The sequence below is a fragment of the Gossypium hirsutum genome, chromosome A06 (genome assembly GCF_007990345.1).
Source record: "Gossypium hirsutum isolate 1008001.06 chromosome A06, Gossypium_hirsutum_v2.1, whole genome shotgun sequence".
Taxonomy (NCBI): Eukaryota; Viridiplantae; Streptophyta; class Magnoliopsida; order Malvales; family Malvaceae; genus Gossypium; species Gossypium hirsutum.
In genome coordinates, this window is record NC_053429.1 from 114358540 (window position 1) to 114378150 (window position 19611).

General features: G+C 34.4%; 1 long non-coding RNA gene across 5 annotated transcripts; it reads left to right on the forward strand.

The window, feature by feature from the left end:
- Positions 1 to 539: 539 nt before the first annotated feature.
- Positions 540 to 18991, forward strand: LOC107961826 (uncharacterized). Of its 5 annotated transcripts, none has more exons than XR_005928576.1 (3): positions 633 to 1079; positions 1173 to 1308; positions 18753 to 18991. It is a non-coding gene; the product is annotated as an uncharacterized lncRNA (long non-coding RNA). The 5 variants fall into 5 exon arrangements; XR_001701441.2 differs by lacking the exon at positions 18753 to 18991 and adding an exon at positions 17890 to 17973; XR_001701439.2 differs by lacking the exon at positions 18753 to 18991 and adding an exon at positions 16259 to 16535.
- The last annotated feature ends 620 nt before the right edge of the window (positions 18992 to 19611 follow it).

Sequence of the window (19611 nt, forward strand, 5' to 3'; positions counted from 1 at the left end):
TTTACCATGTTTAGTTGGTTAATAACAAAAAAAAAAAATTCCTAGGATGATGCAATTAGGTTGTTTGGTTGCTTAGAATGAAGTGATAAAAAATGGGTCGGGGGAAAATTGAAATCCATATTTTACCCTTGCATAAAATTATATGTATAAAATAAAAATATTATTTTTTGATATAATTGTTATGATTATTCACAATTTATGTTCAATTCTTAAATAAGATCTGTTTTTAATGTATTTGAAAACACATTCTTGCATAGGTAATAATGTTAATGCTAGTCGAGTTAAGATTCAGTTAATAATATATAATATTTTTTGAACGTGTAAAACAAATTATTTTTGATTTATAATAAAATATTGTTAATATATGTAAAAATAAAAATAATATTTAAATTTAAAATCATTATATAACAAATAAAATAAATACGTATAAAAGTTATATTCCAAAGTATATTGATATAATAATTTTAAATAATTATTATATATTACATATAATATTTAGTAGAAAAAGTTTTAATATATTCAGTAGTATTTTTTTTGAAACAAAAACCAACTGATGCATTTAAAATTGGACAGAAAAGAGAAGGTTACATAACCCTCCATCATCGCCTTATCTTTCAGATGTCTTCCAACTATTGGTTGACCAAGCGATGCCTCGAGGAATAAAAAACAGAAAGCAAAATTAATGAAAACATAAAGACGATGCAGGAAAACCAGAAAACACAACTGAAAAAAATCAAAACTAGAAAACAAAGAGAACCTAGGCCAGAAACCCTTTATTCTTCTCCAAGAAACTACCAGAAACGCTTTCTTGCATCAGTGAAACATAGAGGTAGCCAATTTTCTCCTTCAATACCGGATGTCATCTCAATGCAACCCAACCCTTTTGTAAGCCGCTAAGTTCATCGGACTCTCGACCGCTACTTTACTTCCGGGCTCAGTCACTACAACTCTTGTCGACTCACTTCAACCCCCATCCTATCCTAGTTAACAAACCTTTCCACCTCCTTTGGGACTTTTTCCATCCGGTATATAGGAGAATCATATTGCCGACTTTCCGTCGCCAACATGTGCACATCAAGGTACAAATCGAAACATTGAACTTCGAAAATTGGAGGCTCTGCTTTTAATTTCTCTTATTAGATTGCTGATGTTTGATCTATCTTCTTCCGCAGATCTTAGCTTTTTAATAACAGATAAAGCATCTCCTTCCACATAGACCTCCTTAGACCCTAGCTCCTTCGCAAAAATAACCGCCTGTAGACACGCTCGCGCCTCTGCCATGTTCGGACTCAGAATATTCTCCCATGGGTAAACAAACGTTGCCATCACCAAATCCTCTTTATTTTGTACTATTATCCCCGAACTGGATTATATTACTGTTGTTGGAAAGAAGCATCAAAGTTAACCTTAACAGTCTCACCATCTGGTGGCTCCAAACTAGCATATTTTGGCCTGTGCATGAAACTGGATAACTCTTTTAGCTATTCTATTTCTAAACTGTAGGGATTAATGAACACCATAACATCCTGCACCCGTTCCCTTACCCCTTCATGATACACCCTATTTTGATTGTACTATAAATCCCAATAGGAAAGAGCTAATTTCCTGCACATCAATATACTGCTATTTACGAACCCTACTGCCAACCATTGTTTCCAATTTTGCTCCCGATCTGTGGTCAAGAAAACCACTCCTATTTCCAGTAGGACTTGCGTTGTGAAGGCACATTCCCAAAACAGATGAGCCAAAGACTCCTCCTCAACTTTACATACTGGACAAAAAGCATCCCTTGCATGTTTCCGTATTTTCAATATACATAAAGTAGGCATAAATTCATTAGCTATTTTCCATAATCCTATTCGAATTTTGCTGGGAATGTTTAAACTCCACAATCTTGTATAGAAAGTATTTAAAATCACAGATTGTATTGTTACCTCCCAACAAACTTTGTCCCTTTGTAATAAGCCACTTGTATCCACTCTTCGTTGTATGAGCCCCAGTGTTGTCTCTCATCCATATCGCTTCATCCGTATGCACACTATAAACCAGTGGGATTGACAAGATCCTCTCCACTTGCTCATCACCGAACAAGTCTTGAATGACTTCGTGCTTCCTAAGACAGTTGTATATCTTATGTCAATATTTTGAATGTGCACTCTGCCATCATTAAGACTTGACGGCCACACAACATTCCAAATATTCACCAATGAACCATTCTCAATCTTCTAGCCTGTACCATGTTTAGCAACCTTCGGGCACCGCAAATACTTTTCCAAGTATATGAAGGGTAAGAACCCAACCTTGCACTCATAAAATCCCCCAGGGTAATATTTTGCCTTTATCAGTCATGCAAATAAACTACTTGACCTTTTTAATAAATCTCTCTTTAATATCAACAAGATGTTTCTTCCTTCGCCACACCCATTGTTGGAAAACCACGATACCTTTTCGGATTTTTTGAAATCCACACACTTAACACACTTTCTACTTGATCTTGCAACTCTAATTCGACATTGCCACTTAAATAACTGAGCAATTATCAAAATTAACCAATTTTGACTTATGCTACATAGTCAAGTCACACGTCCATGTGTTAGGCCGTGTGGAGCATACGGACTTGATTTCTATTTCAACACTAGGGGACACACGGCCGTGTAATCTGACTGTGTGTCACACACGGCTGAGACACACGCCCGTATCTCTGCTTGTGTGGACAAAAATAGGTTATCTACCAAGCCATTTTCCACTCAAATTTGTATACATCTACACCAAACCAAATGGTACCAAAACAAGACATAAATATGCATTCAGTCAACCTCAGCCAAGCATCGTTTAAATCATTTCAATACCAACAAATATAAGGCACATTATATCACAATATGTCATTCGATTTATACCAAAATATCACATTCTTAAATCATCAATATGGTTACATTTCAAACATGTATTATTTTACCTATAATTCAAACATAGCAATTTTCATATCTCAACCATTTAGTATCCTTAATTACTAATTATCATCAAGCATCACATATCCATTAATAAACACATAACTAAAGTCATATGGACATATGAATACATAACTACATCAATTAAATTAAGTCAACTCTTATGGTTATATACAAAACCAAAATATTAACATTTACAAGCCATTTCAAATAACTAAAAATTCATTACCAAACTATATATCAAAATGACCATAATCCTATACATGCCATATACTTAAAAACATTTAAGTTCAAAAGTGACAAAGTGATAGTAGGATAGTGTGACGAAGTCTCCGATGAACCCCGAATCCGAGCTAGTTTTGATTTCACTATAAAACACGAAAAATAAACGATGTAAGCTATAAAGCTTAGTAAGCTCGTATAAATTGATAATAAGCAAAACTCACCATTTAGTTACCATTCAAAATATGCATACAACATACTACAAAATATTTATAACCACAATGTTAACATATTTTCAATCATCTATTTAACCATGAACTCAATTCTTTCATATGTTCAATGCATATTTAATTTATGTACATACCTGTATTGATACACATTTATTTCTCACCATTTCATATTTTTGATATATCTATTGAATCATTTGGAATAATATAGATACCCGAGAATCTAGCACTCTAAGTGCCAATATATATATAACCGAAGCTATCTCAATAAATCTTGCACTGAAGTGCCAATACATAGCCGAAATTATCTCAATATCATATCTCAATAATGCTCACCTTCGAGCTATCAACGGGTTTGTTCACGCAAGCTGACGGTTATGAGGAAACTACACAGTGCTGCTCACGCAAGCTGACGAGCATCCGCAACACATGCCGGATAACTCAGCCACTAGTAGAATGTACGGACCAGCACCCAAATCACATAACCCCTGATGACATGTCATTTGTATCCTAATTTATTCTTAAGGTTCAACCGGGATTTCACACTTGCCGAATCGTAGTTGAACATGTTCGTAGTGTTGTATTCAAAATTTATTCAATATTAAAGCATTTAAAATAAAAATATAATAATGCTTATTACATACGAACTTACTTCAAATACAAAAATGATGAAACAAGTCGATTAGTCTGAAACTTTGTTCTTTCCCCGATTTAAATTCATATTTCGCTTTTCTTGATCTAAATGTAATCAAAATTAACTTATTTAATTATCACTCTATTCAATTTAGTCCAAAATACACATTAAGGCAACTTTACTTTTTTCCTCCTAATATTTCACATTTTTTTTACAATTTAGTTCTTATTTCATAAAATTACAAATTCATGCAATTCAAACTAAACCCATGCTAATTGAATTTCAATTAGGTCTCTAGTAGCCCATATTTTTCATTTATTTCACTATTTAATCACAAAATTTACACATTTCACAATTTAATCCCTAATTGACAATTTTGTCAGAAATCACTTTACAAATGTTGTTTATCTAACAACAAGTATGAATTTTCTATTATCAAACATCAAAACATACATAAATTCATCAATGGAAAAATCTTAAACCTTTAAGCAAATTAGTCCCTGGGTTAGCTAGATTAAGTTGCAACGATCTCAAAAATATTGAAATCATTAAAAATGAGACAAAATTCACTCACCAATTGAGCTAAGAAGTTTGGCTGAACATATCCATGGCTTTTTCTAGGTTAGAATCGGTTGAAGAAGAAGATGACACAAAATAATGATTTTGTTTTATTTATTTTAACTTTAATACCAAATTACTTAATTAACCTTTAAAATTATTAAAATTTTCATTATACCAAGCCATGCACATCCACTATCAACATAAATGGTCTAATTATCACAGAAGAACTTCCACTTTAAAGTTTTATAGCTATTAGATACCTTTAGCTAATAGAACATAAGTTTTACACTTTTTGCGATTTAGTCCTTTTCATCAAATTAAGCATTCAAACGATAAAATTTTTTACACCATTATACTATCATGCTGTAAACATTAAAATAATAATAAAATATTATTTTGACCTCGAATTTGTGGTTCCAAAATCACTGTTCCAGTTGACTAAAAATGAGCTATTACATATCAAGTTCTAAAGCAAAAGATCCAATAGAATCCTCCCTTTTCTTTTTAAAAGAGTGCAAAATTTCATAGGTCACAATATATTATCAATAATCTGTCTACTTGATACAAACGCACCTTGTTTTTTATCAATACAAAAGCTGAGGACCCACCAAAACCTATTAACCAACACTTTAGAAATAAAATTGTAAATAACATTACAAAGACTAATAGGTTTAAACGGGCCTATATTTTTTGGCATAGGCACTTTAGGAATCAGCACAATATTCGTTTGATTCACTTCCTCTATATCCCTTCGACCATTCAGCACCTTCAAACAGTACCTAACAACATTATTCTTTACAAAATGCCAAAACTTTTGATAAAAGAACATCGGGAAACCATCCTTACTTGACGCCTTGAGTGGTGCCATAGATTTCACCGTTTCCACCATTTCATCAACTCGAAACTCAACCATTAATTCTTTATTTGACTTTTAAAAATACAAGGTTGAACTCTAGCAAGTAAACGATCACAACTCCTTACTGGTTTTGATGTGAACAACTCTTTGAAATAACTCGTTGCAAGTCCAACTATCTTCTTTTCCCCACTAACCCAATCTCTTCTCCCATCCTCCAACCTTCTAACAAAATTCGTTCTTCTTCGGGAAGAGGCAAAACTATGAAAGAAAATAGTATTACAATCCCCTATTTGGAGCCAATTGACTCTTGCTTATTGTTCCCAAAACAAATCTACCCTATCTGCTTCCATATTTAAAGCCACCTTGACCTCCGTAATTTTTGCCAGAGTCTCATCATTTGGAACTTTTTTATTCAATTCACTCATCCTAGAATTCAAATTTACCTTCTTACGATTTTGAACTACCTGACTTGTTTTGGCCTACCTACTCAGCGCATCTCCTAGATCATCAACCTTTGCTGGAAGCTCATTTCCATTCGACTCTCAACATCTTTTTAACTGATCCTCAAATCCCTTTTCCAACATCCAATCCACATTGAACCGAAACTAAAAATATCACGATTTGGGTTAACCCTCCTACGTCCAACTGTATTAATTAAAATCGAACAATAATATGAAAAACCATGTTGAAAATGATTCATTGAATACCTCGGGAAAAGATCCCACCATGCCAAATCAGCTACCCTTTATCTAGCCTTCCTCTTATAATTATTTTTGTAACCTTCCCCTTTCCCAAGTAAACCACTGTCTAAAGAAACCCAAATCGCTCAGGTTACACTCCTCCAGTACTTCTTGAAAAGCAAACATCTGTCTCTTTTTATGGAAATGCCCTATTTTTCTCAAAAGAAAACATCATCTCATTAAAATCCCCAACACTAGCTAAGGATAACAACTACTACTTCTCACTACTGTAGAACATTCCATGATTCACTTCTTAAATGCTCCATAAGGGAACCATAGAACCCAGTAAACATTTAAAGAGTCACTCTTTCTCTTTCATCCACTTCAATGTCTATGTGAGACTTAGAAATTTTTTTTAAATAAATAGTCAATCCATCCTTCTACCCCAACGAAACCCCCCATCTTGATCCTTGAGCATCCACATAAAATCCATTAAAAAAACCACTTCCTTCTTATTCGTTCCATCGTTGAGCACTAACTTTTGTTTTAATAAGAAACAGTAACTGAGGCTAGATTTGTCTCAACCTATTTTTGAGAGGTCTAATAGCCCCTGGCTACCCAGACCACTAACATTCCAGTTTAAAGTTTTCATTTTGACCGACCGACATGCTTAATAGCGGTCATTGATATTTCATTAACTAAGTACGAGTCCATTGAATCTTTATTATCCAGGGCCGTATAGTACACCCATTGCCTTTTCTTCCCATTTACGAATTCAATAGGCATCTCTTCCATCCTCAGATCCACTCCTTTTACCTTATTAGAGCCTAACCCTCATCCTAACCCACCTCTCATTTCCTTGTTTGCTTGAACAACGTTTCTAACTATCTTATCCTGATAACCCTCCAAACCTCATCCTCTTATTTGATTAGAATGAGCAGTTTGTATATCCTCAAAACAACTCCTTTCTTTTCCCCCATTTAAACTCCATCCCTATCCTACTTCCATCCCCAAAGTTGTCCCTCAGCCATCTATCGGTAGCCGACACTGCCCTCGTTGGTGGAGCTGCCACCCCATAATTAATCGTACAGGGTAAAGCTTTCCCCATGACCCAATTTATAGCATAAAAAATATAACAAAGTTATCTTTTGATATTAAAAAAAGCGCATATGTAGATTTATTTTGCTTGAAAACAACACGTTTCTTCCTCTTCAGTGGGTTTTGGACATCCAACTGCACCGTTATATGCATAAACTTCTTCACCCTCTTTGTCACTAACGTAACATTATATTCTAAAAGTTTCCCAATAAAGTTCCCAAATTGACGTGCCACCCCTTCTGACATGAAACCCAATGGCAGGTTATGGACGTGCACCCAATAGATAGCATAAATAAGAGGAACTTGCAATTGATCCTCTTCTTTCTCCAACTTATGAAAAATAATAAGGTGCCTATTGAAAAACTAGGGTGTTCCATCTATCACCCTATTCAAATTTATCTTATTATAAAAACAAAATAGAACTCGTTTCTTTCTAATCTCCGTATTGGCCACCCCGCCCAACGGGTGCCATAGATCTGCCAAAACATTCCTCATCGATGGGAAATGTACAACACTATCTGTTAACACTCGTCTTACTAGAAACAGACTGTAATCCTCTTCAATCACTTCTTCATTTTCTTGAGCCAGTACCGACTCTTTCTTTTTGTCGACTATGTTGAGATCACTAACTCCTCTTCCATCGTTCACTCACTTCAAACCTCCGCAACTCACCAAAAAACCAAAAAAAAACTAATCTTGTAGAGAAAACCAAGAAGCAAACGTGCCACCCAAGCAGACAGGGAAAACAAAAAAAAGTGTTATAAAGCAGTCTCATTAAAAAAATTATATCTTAATATTATTTTAATGTTTACTATTTAGTAGTATTTTTAAATATATAAAGTTATCTTAAAAACTAAACAAGAAATACTTTTGATATAATTATTTTTTAGGGTTAATTTTATCAAATTTCCTTAAGGTCAAATTTAAAATTTGTTTTTAAACTTCAAAACATTTTAATTAAAACTTCAAGCTATTAATATTATTTTAATAATTTCCTTCGTCAATCATTTTTGTTAGTTTTTCTATTGAATCATATTTTAATAAACTTCAAAGCACAATTTGCATATTTTCCATTCCATCAAACATTTGACAAAACATACTAAAACATACTATCAAGATTAGCCAAATCACATGGCTTAACCTTTATACAAAATATACCAAAATCATGATTTCAAGTAACCATATTTATCATCTTTAAAACTAGCCTATACATGCCATATTTACAATTATCCACAAGTTCAAAAGTACCAATCGACAATTAGATAGTGTGATATCAAACTTCGACTTGTCCGAAACGAATGAACTAACGAACCTCTATAAAATATAGAAAAAGAAACAGAGTAAGCTTTATAGCTTAGTAAGTCCGTATAATTCAGAATTAAACTTAGCATTAATACCAAATCAAGTTAAATAAATAAGGTAAACTCATTACAATTTCCAAATGCTTAACACAAGCATTCATGAATAGGTTAGTCATATAAATACATGAAATCATCCACTATCTCAATTTAATACTCAATATATATACATATCATACCAAATTCATATATCATGTACATTATAGTCAACATTTCACTCTTAATCATAGAATCAGTAAGTCACTCAATAACAGTACTCATTAGTATAAATAGTATTAATGCCCGTTGAACCCATTAGAACTACAAAGGATATTCGGGTGATATACATCAGTATTCCGTCAATTCATTATCATTTTCACTCTTTTGAGCCAAGATCGGTAAGCTCTTCCTGAGTTGATGGACAGTAAGCTCTATTAAGCTGAAACAATAAGCTCTGACGAGCTAAAACATTAGTAAGCTCATACGAGCTTTGGTGAGTCCACAACAAATGCAGGAGCTCAACCAAATCGGTAACCCTAGTGACATGTCACTCATATCCTACGAATTCATACGGTTTAAATGGGGCTCGGTAACCATCAATCTATGTCAATTAGGCACTCGTATTCCAAGTATATCAATTCCTCAATTATATACATACATTTCAAATAAATACAAATATTTAAAAGTTCGATTCTAATTATACGAACTTACCTCGTATTGTTCGGATAACAACTAACGGCTATTTTTCAATCTTTCCTTTTCCCCGATCTAAACTTAATCTCGGCTTATCTTGATCTATATATTATCAAATTTAGTACATTCAGTATTCAATAAATTCAATTTAGCCCATAATACATAAGTTTGGCACATTTACACGTTGACCCTTATACTTTTCATATTTCTATAATTTAGTCATTTTCACATAAAATTGCAAATTCATGCAATTTAGTACAATTTCATGCTAGCTGAATTTCATAGGGACTTTTAGCAACTCATATCTTTGATTATTTCACACTTTTAACCACTACATTTTACATTTTCACAATTTAATCCCTTTTTGACACTTTTGTCAAAAATCACTTTACAAAACTAGTTTAACTATTAACAAATATTCAAAATCCATCATCAAACATCCAATTACTCAAACATTCAACAATGGCAACATGAAAAATCTTTAATAATTTCAAAATATAAGGTACAGGCTAGCTAGAATACGAACTAACGATCTCAAAAACATAAAAATCACTTAAAACTGAGTCAAAATACATACCTAATTGAAGAATTCAAGGTTTTCAAATTTAAAACACTAAGTTAGCTTCTTTTTCTTCCAATTTTTGGTGCATGAAGATGATAATAATGCTTTAAATTAACTTTGCTTTATTTAATATAATATTATTAAACATTTTAACAAATTAACCTTAATGTTAAACCATTAAATTCACATAATGGTTGTCCAAAATTGTCCACTCATGTTATCAATGGTATATTTACAACATAAGGACTTCTACTTTAATGATCCATAGCAATTTAATACCTTTAACTAATAGAACATGCATTTTACACTTTACGCAATTTAGTCCTTTTTTACCGAATTAAGCATTCAAACAGTAAAATTTCTTTACGAAACTTTCACACAATAATTTTATTATGCTATAAAATTAAATAAAATAATAAAATAAATATTTTGACATCAGATTTATGGTTCTGAAACTATTATTCTAATTTGACTAAAAAACGGGCTGTTACAAATACCAATATCCCTCTCTAACTTCCTCAAAATTAAATGCAAATACCTTGTCTAAAAACTAACAAATCTGAGAATTGAGGTAATAAATTGAAAGGTTTGTGAAAGACCGTTTTGAACACACACCCCAACGAGTCATCTTGAACTTTAACATATCTCCAATAAGCTTCTTGTTTCCTTTCCATGTGTTGTAACATATCCATAATGGTCGACAAATATGGTTGTGCGGTGGTGCTAGAGGAGGGATTTCTAGATGTTGCATCTAGGTCAATAGATTGTTTTGCTCGCACTTGTCAAGCAATATCACCCATTACTCGAGCAATACCACTTGCATTTATACAACTATTCTCATTAATACACGAGTTTTTCGACACAGCAGAGTGATAAGCGAGGGAGAATACACATACCCTGTTTGCTTTATAGCACAATATCATATCTCCTTGAGGATTAGCTTCCCCACATTAATAGACCTTTCTGTTAATATGACATACAATAGGAGCATTTGTTCCATTGAGATCGTGAAGCCATGTGATAAGGGCATTAGGCTTGACTGTAAAAAGTAGAACTATACCTTTGCATCTGGGATCAGAAACTCCTTTCAACAGGAATGATTTCTTTTCCTCGAGATTACCCATTCAGTTCTAGGAGCCGTTATCTCTCATAAGACTTCCCTAAGGAACTCATTGTCGGCATTTTATAGCTTGATTAAGTAATCGTTGTCATCTAAATTTGGTAACCCAAATAATGCGTTGATGGTTGTTGAAGTCAGGTATGATTTTCTTTTGATTTACTTGAATTGATTTTTCTGTGGATAGAGTGAGGGTTGCATAAAACTCATGAACAATGTCTTCATTAAGAGGCGTCCTGACATCACAAAATTATTTTCAATTAAGCCCGTCGACCAATTTCCGTATAAATGATGGCATGATGAGTCTGTCATTACATGCCAACATGGAACCTTTGTTTGGGAGCATTGGTTGTCTCTGAAAGATGGTTTGGAATTGCTGTCTCGCCTCGACACACTAGAACCTCTTAAAGCTTTCAATATAAGGAGTCGACCATTTTCTTTTATGAGACATGGTTGTGAAGTCAATTTATTTGCCTGAAAATAGAGCTAGTCACAATGTCGAAGAGTGAAACTAAAAAGAACAACACTGACTCGAGGGCTGCGAGAGGTTGAACGGACAAGAATATAAACTCTGTTGATGGTGGTGATGTCATGAAAATTATATGAGCAGTTGACCTATAGTGGAACAAACACCGGTATGGATAGGTGGCTTGTCGTGTTGTCTACACAATGCTAGTGGAACATGGTCGAGCGTTGGGGCAGTGGCATGTTGCTATTCGAGGGGCACCTAGACAGAAGACTACACGAGAATGGCTGCTGGAGGTGCACCACAATGCTAGAGGATGCCTGGTTCAGTGAAAGACGATTATCGACGATGAACAGGGGAATGATGATCGTTAATTATGAGAGGTAGTTCTTTAAGTATGAAAAGGGTGGCTACAGTTGAATGAAGACAAAAAGGGTTGTCATTGAGTAAAAACAAAACAATGAACAAACATGAAAAAGAATAATAAAACCTTATTTCTTTTTTTATAGGTCAAATCGACCTCACTTTATGTTATTTAGGTTACTATTTTAATTAGGACTCCTCATCCTATATATTATTCTGGTTGCTTCTAAAATATGTGAGTTAAGTTTTATTCCGCTCAAGTTCACCACTCCAAAAATCATTCAACCATTGATCGTTAACTTTAAACGCTCCTTCTTTGTTATTCTGCAACTCGACTACTTCGTATGGGAATACTTTGATGATTGTGAAAGGCTCTGACCATTGGGACTTAAGTTTTCTTGGGAAGAACTTTAGTTTGGAGTTGTATAGTAAAACTTGTTGACCTTCTTCAAATTCTTGGGACTCGATGTGCTTGTCATGCCTCCTCTCCATTTTCTCTTTGAATATTTTGGCATTTTCATAAGAAAAGAGTCTCATCTCTTCTAATTCATTGAGTTGCAACATCCATTTCTTATCAGTAAGCTTCAAATTCAAATTGAGTTGCTTAAGAGCCCAATAAGCTCTATGCTCAAGTTCCACTAGTAAATGACAAGCTTTTCCAAATAACAAGCGATAGAGAGAAATCTACAATGGTGTTTTGAATGCTGTTTGGTAGGCTCACAAGGTGTCATCAAGACTTTAGGACTAGTCTTTTCGATTCAGACACCACGTTCTCTAATATGTTTTTTATTTCTCTGTTTGATAACTCAACTTGCCCATTAGTCTGCGGGTGATAAGTCGTAGCAACCTTTTACTTCACATTATATTTATATAATAACCAGGGTAGCCACTTATTCATAAAGTGAGTCCCTTCGTCACTGATTATATCCATTGAAGTCCCAAATCAAGTGAATGCGTGTTTCTATAAAAAAACGCATGAACACCTTAGAGTTATTTGTTGGGTTTGCTTTGGCCTTCACCCATTTGGAAACGTAATTGACTGCCACCAAATTGTATGAATTACGATAAGATGGAAGGAATATGGACTAATAAAATCGATGCCCTATACATCAAACAATTCCACTTCAAGGATATTATTCAAAGACATTTCATACATTCTTGAAATATGTCCAACCCGTTGACACCGATTGCATTTCCTAACATATGTATGTGCATCTCTAGACAATGTCAGCCAGAGGAACTCAACTTGTAACACCTTGGTTGCCGTACATGTACCCTTGAAATGTCCCCCACATAGAGATGAATGAAAGTGGTAAAGGATATCCTTCACCTCACTTTTAGCCGCACACCTTTTAATCATCTAATCTGCACACTGCTTTAATAAATATGGTTCCTCCCAAGAATAGAACCACACATCATGTAAGAATTTCTTCCGCTGTTAGTGTGTCATCTCTAGAGGCATAAGTCCACTGGCTAAAAAGTTAACAAAACAAGGAGTTTCATGTATATGGCTTACCTTAAAGATGTCTTCATGTAGGAAATATTCATTAATAGGAATAAGGGAATGAGTTTCCTCTTGTTGCTCCAATCTTGACAGATGATCTGCCACTTGATTTTCCACCCCCTTTCTGTCTTGAATATCAAGATCAAATTCTTGGAGTAAAAGCACCCATCAAATTAATCTCGATTTAGCATCTTTTTTCGCAAGTAGATATTTTATGGCAGAATGATTAGTATAGACCGTTGGCTTAGTCCTTACAAGATAAGAACAAAATTTATCAAAAGTAAAAATGATAACAAGTAGCTCTTTTTCAGTTACTCTGTAGTTCAATTATTCTCCTATCAAGGTTCAACTTACATGATAGATAGGATATTATTCCTTCGCTGTACCATTACAACTCCTACTATGAAGTCGCTAGTGTCGCATATCAACTCAAAAGGAGAATTCCAATATGGTGTAACAATGATCGGTGCCGAAATTAATCAATGTTTCAAGTCTTCAAAAGCTTTTAGGCATTCCTCATCAAAGTTAAATGTTGTGTCTTTCTCCAATAAATTGCAAAGGGGCTTGGAGATTTTGGAAAAGTCCTTGATGAACCTCTGATAGAATCCAATAAGACTTAGAAAACTCCTATCGCCTTTTTATTAAAATAAGAGGTGGGAGCTCTTTGAAAAAATTGATTACTGCTTTTTCCCTATCTTGATATTTGTATCCTAATACGATACCTTAACCATAAAATTACATTTCTCCTAGTTAAGGACAAGTTTGTTTTCCTCACACTTTTTAAGCACCATGGCCAAATTATTCAAATAGTCGTCATAAGAATCCCAAAAATTGAAAAGTCATCCATGAATAATTCCAAAAATTGCTTAACCATGTCAGTAAATATTGTTATCATGCACATTTGAAAAGTTGCAGGCGCATTGTATAAACCAAAACACATTCTTAGGAAAGCAAACGTATCGTATGGTTAAGTGAAGGGGGTTTTGTACTGATCTTGTGGAGCTACAACTATCTGGTTGTACCCCGAATATCCATCGAAGAAATAATAGTACTCTCGCCCCACAAGAATATCTAACATCTGATCTAAGAATGACAATGAAAAATTGTCTTTCCAAGTTACTCTATTCAACTTTCAACAATCCACACAAATTCCCTATTCGATAACTGTCTGTGTTGGGGCCATCTCATTATTTTTATTTTCTACAACTGTGATTCCCCTTTTCTTTGGCATTGAATCGGACTCACCCAAGAGCTGGCAGAGATGGGGTAAATAATCCCCACATCTAACCATTTCATAATTTCCTTCTTGACTACTTCTTTCATTATCGGGTTTAGTCTTTTCTGTACATCATTTGCTTCCTTTTTTGCATCTTCTAATAAGATTTTATGTATGCACAGAGAAAGACCAATGCCTCAAATATCTACGATAGTCCTCTCGATTGCCCTTTTGAACTTTTTAAGAACTTCAAGCAACTTTTCTTTTTTGAGTCTCGGTTAACTTGTAACAGTTCGTTTTTAGTGAAATCAGAATAGTGGTTTTAGGAACACAAATATAAGGTCAAAAAAATTATTTTATTATTATTTTAATGTCTATAGCATGATAGAAATACCATATAAAAAATTCGTTAAGAAATTTTATCGTTTACATGTTCATTGTTAAAAAGGACTAAATCACGTAAAGTACAAAAGTTAAGTTCTAATAGATAAAGGTATTAAATATCTATGGAACTTAATAGTAGAGGTCCTTATATGGTAATTATCCCATTAATGAGTTAGTGGTTGATAATGGCTTGGCAATTTTGTAATTATCAATGTTTTTCAAAGTTAATTAAGTAAATTAGTAAATAAAGATAAAATAAATAAAACAATTAAAGTTGTCATCTTTAATTTTGTTTCTTCAACCGATTTTGAAGAAGAAGAAAGCCGTTTTTGTCCTTAACATTCAGCCAAGCTTCTATTGTCCATTTAGGTATGGTTTTTGTCCCGTTTTTGATAATTTCTATGTTTTCAGGATCGTTGTAGCTTAATCTAGTTAGTCTCAGGACTAATTTGTGAAACTGTTAAAGTATTAGGATTTTCCATTAATGAGCATGCTTGAGTTTTGAAGTTTGATGAAAGAAAATGAATGGTTGTTGTTAGATAAACAACTTTTGTAAATAAATTTTTAGTAAAATTGTCAAATAGAGATTAAATTGGAAAATAGAGAACATCTCGAATTAGTAGCATCCGTATCTAAGTGCACTCATCAAGGTAAGTTCGTGTAATTAAATTGTACATTTATGTGTTTTAAATTAAATTAGATGTTTGTGAATTGTGTAATATGAATACCGATTGCATATTCGATGACGTACGACGACTATCGAACCCCATTTGAACCTTAGAAATTTGTAGGATACAAATGACATGTAATTAGGGTTACCAATCTCAGCTCGTATGAGTTTGTCAATACTCAGCTCACATGAGCTTACCATTATTCAGCTCAGAGGAGCTTACTGTTATTCAGCTCAGAGGAGCTTACCGTTTATAGCTTGTAAGAGCATACCAGTTCAAAGCTCGTATAAGCATACATGTACAAGAATTGATGGATTACAGTTTAGTACACCTCGTGTGTACTACCTGCGTATCTAACGATATTCTAAATGGTTCAATGGACACAGTTCTGTTATGAGATTATATGAGTTCGATATGAACTATTACAGGTATTTACATAAAATACATGAAAGTGATGTTACATGATACATTGATATATGAAATGAATAATACATGTATATGAAATATGATTACTTGTTGAATTTATCCATGTGTATTGGATTTTATATGTAATTTACATAGCTAATATGTTGGTGAACATGAGTTTAGGCTTTTGGTCAAATTGGTTGGGATGTTATGTTTACTTACTTAAATTGTGGTTAAATGGTAAGTTAAATTCTATATTATACGAACTTACTAAGCTTAAATGTTTATTCTGTGTTATTTTTTGTGTTTTATAGTGATTCGGAATCTCGTTTAGGTTGGAACCTTGTCAGAGCTATATCACACTATCCATTGGTTCATTCGGTACTTTTGGTTGGTTATTTTTGGTTATTCACGGCCGTGTGACCCTTGTAGTGTTGAAAATTTTAAATGTTTTCGAAAAATTTTGAGTTTTCGATTTAGTTCCAATTTATTTCCAATGCGTATTTTGGGCCTCGTGGGCTTGTATAAGGGACAATCTGTATGATTTTGAGTGGTTTTGACACGATTACTATATGATATAAAATGTTTGCATTTTCTGTTTGTTTGAATTGTAAACTCTGGTAATGCTTTGTAATCCTGTACCAACGACGGATTTGGGTTAAGGGTGTTGCATAACTGTGACAGCCCAAAGTTGACCCTAGTCGGGAAGTGGTTTCGGGACCGCTAAACCGAGTCACCGAAATGTTTGAATGTGATACTTATTGTCTAGAATATGTAATTATGAATGTGTGAAAATTTCAAGCTTCAATTTGGTTGATTTCATGTGAATTTAGTCAATAGGACTTATGTGAGAAAATTCTAAAATGTGATAGGTCAATGTGTGAGGACCTATTAATGCATGTGGACAAAGGGGGGACTTGCATGTCAAATTCCCCCCTACTAGTAGTGGCCGGCCATGACAAGTATGGTAGACCAAGTTTGATGGCCAAGACATGTCATAGACATGTTTTGTTGGTGCATCATGGGTGGAAAAAAATAAAATAATAGGCATGAAAATTAAATAATGAAAAGGAGTATGATGAATACACAAAAAAAAAGTGTGTAGTTGATTCTTTTCCCCCCATTGCCGTGAGCTAAAGAAAAGAGAGGAGAAGATCTTTGTTCATCCTTTTCTCACCTTCATTTAGCCTAAATTAGAAAGAAAAACAAAGAAAAAAATTTCTCATCCTTTGGTTCATCCTTGGCCAAAAATTTTAAGGAGGAAAGAAGAAGAAAGGTGAAGAGATTCGGCCATGCATGTAGCTAGGCTAAGGTATGTTGATGATGTTCCATGAGATGCATGCATATTTTAGTTGTTAGCTTGAGTTCTACCTAGCCCATGGTCTAAATCTTGCTATGTGATGGAAATGGCACTTGACCATGGATGTATCATTCTTGGTTGGTGTTTGATGTTGTGGTGATGAGGCATGAGGATGAGTTAAGATTCGGCCTAGGTGGAGGTTGTGTTAATGCTATTGCATGCAAAATATGAAGCTTGTTAATGATGCATGTGATGATGGCTTGATGATTCTTGAACCTCCTTTTTAGCATTTTTTGTGTGAGCACATATGTGCATTGGTTGCTAAATGGAGAAGAATCGGCTAGCAAGATGTGTGCTAATGCCGAATGTAACTTTGCATGTTAATGAGCAATGCATGTGTTAAATTGATGAAAAGGGGGAGGATGCTTTACTAGTGTGTATATGTGTGTATTAAGTGTTGAAATCGACCCCAAAAATAGACATGCATATTCGGCCAAGGGGAAAGAAATTAGCTAATATGTTGTGTTGATGCATGATTTTTGCATGTATGAGACTTTAATGTCTAATGTATAAATATGGGCTAAGTGCCTTGTGTTCATCTTTTTGATGCCTAAATGATGAAATCAATTTATTTGTTTAATTAAGCTCAAGAGCAAAGGGGAAATAAATCCGATAAAGGGAAGGAAAAAGTGGTTGAATAGCTAGCGGAATCGTTCGACAACACCCGAGGTAAGTTCTTGAGTAAGAGAGCTTAAATTACGATGTGATTAAATCATGCTCTATGTGTGGCTATTGAGCCGAATGTGCAAGGACGATATGTGCCTTGTGTTTGAGTTTCGCAAATGAAAATGAAATATGAATGTGCCATGAATTATTGTTAGATGTGCATGATTAATTGAATGCTGTCCGGGCTAAGTCCCGAAGGCTTTGTGCTAAGTGAATATATCCGGACTAAGATCCGAAGGCATTTGTGCGAGATACAAATTCCGGGTTAAGCCCCGAAGGCCTTTGTGCGAGATACTAAATCCGGGTTAAGTCCCGAAGGCATTCGTGCGAGTTATTAAATCCGGGTTATGTCCCGAAGGCATTGTGTGAGTTACTAAAACCGGGCTATGTCCCGAAGGCATTTGAACGAGGAGCTATATCCGGTTAAATCCCGAAGGTACGTGATTTGGTAATGAATGAGCTTGCTGTAAAATTCCAGCGAATACTCGAAAAACATCCCAATATGGGGATATGTTACGTATGTGTTGAATTTAATCGAGCCCTTACAAATAAATGTTCGCTCAGTTGATAAACGAGCTACCGGCCTTCGGCTAAGTTAGTCTATTGTGTATGTACATAAGGGTTGTTAATGTTGTGAAGCAAGTTTGATATCGGTAAATTGCGTATTGTGAAATATTCCGTTTAGCTAAATGTGTGTTATTCTTTGTTTATGCTGGAATTCCTTGCTCAAAACTTACTAAGCATAAATTGCTTACTCGTTACACTGCTCCTCTGTTTTATAGATTTTTGGTTCTCCAACTATCGGACTCGGGATCTTGAAGTCGAAGTCGCCCACACTATCAAAGGCTCTTTTGGGTACTATTTTGGTTGAATTTTGATATGGCATGTATAGGACTACCCATTGTTGTTTTCGAGTACTTTATGAAATGTATAAGTGTACAGCCATGCGAAAATGGCTTGTAGAAGTGGAGTATGGCATTAGACCATTCGTGTTTATGAATGTATAGATGGTTTCATGATGTAACTATAGTTGGAATGGAAGTGTTGAGCAAACGATCAGCCATTGGAATGGCTAAGTATGATCATATGTGGGCATATGTATGACAAGGCCCTAGTTGGTCCATGAAACCCCGAAAATAGGTAAGGTTTACTTTGAAAACAGAGGCTGACAGCAGCAGTGGTGTGGATTGGAAAAATCACAAGAATTCGTAGGAGTGGAATTAAATAGTGAATAAATTATGTAATCGAACCTTGATGAATCTACTTTCATATGAAAGTAACGAAACAATCATATGAACAGTACAGTAAGAGATATTCAGGTTCTTGTGGAACAGGGCCAGAACAGTTTCTAGATTCCCTGTTCTGACTTTGGAAATTCACTATAAATTGACCAGAGATAATTAGGGGTCATACCATATATGTATGGATTCCTCTCTGAGTCTAGTTTCCATAGAATCAAACGGCATCAGTATTGAAGCTCTGTGCAGAGAGATATTCAAGTCGTAATGGGAAAAGGTCAGTGTAGTCGACCCCTGTAACATGGGAGACTTTGACTAATAAACTGTACTAATTGGCCTGACCAAAAATTCTAGAAAAAAATACATAGGTGGGGACATGAGTCTAGTTTCAGGGAAAAATCAC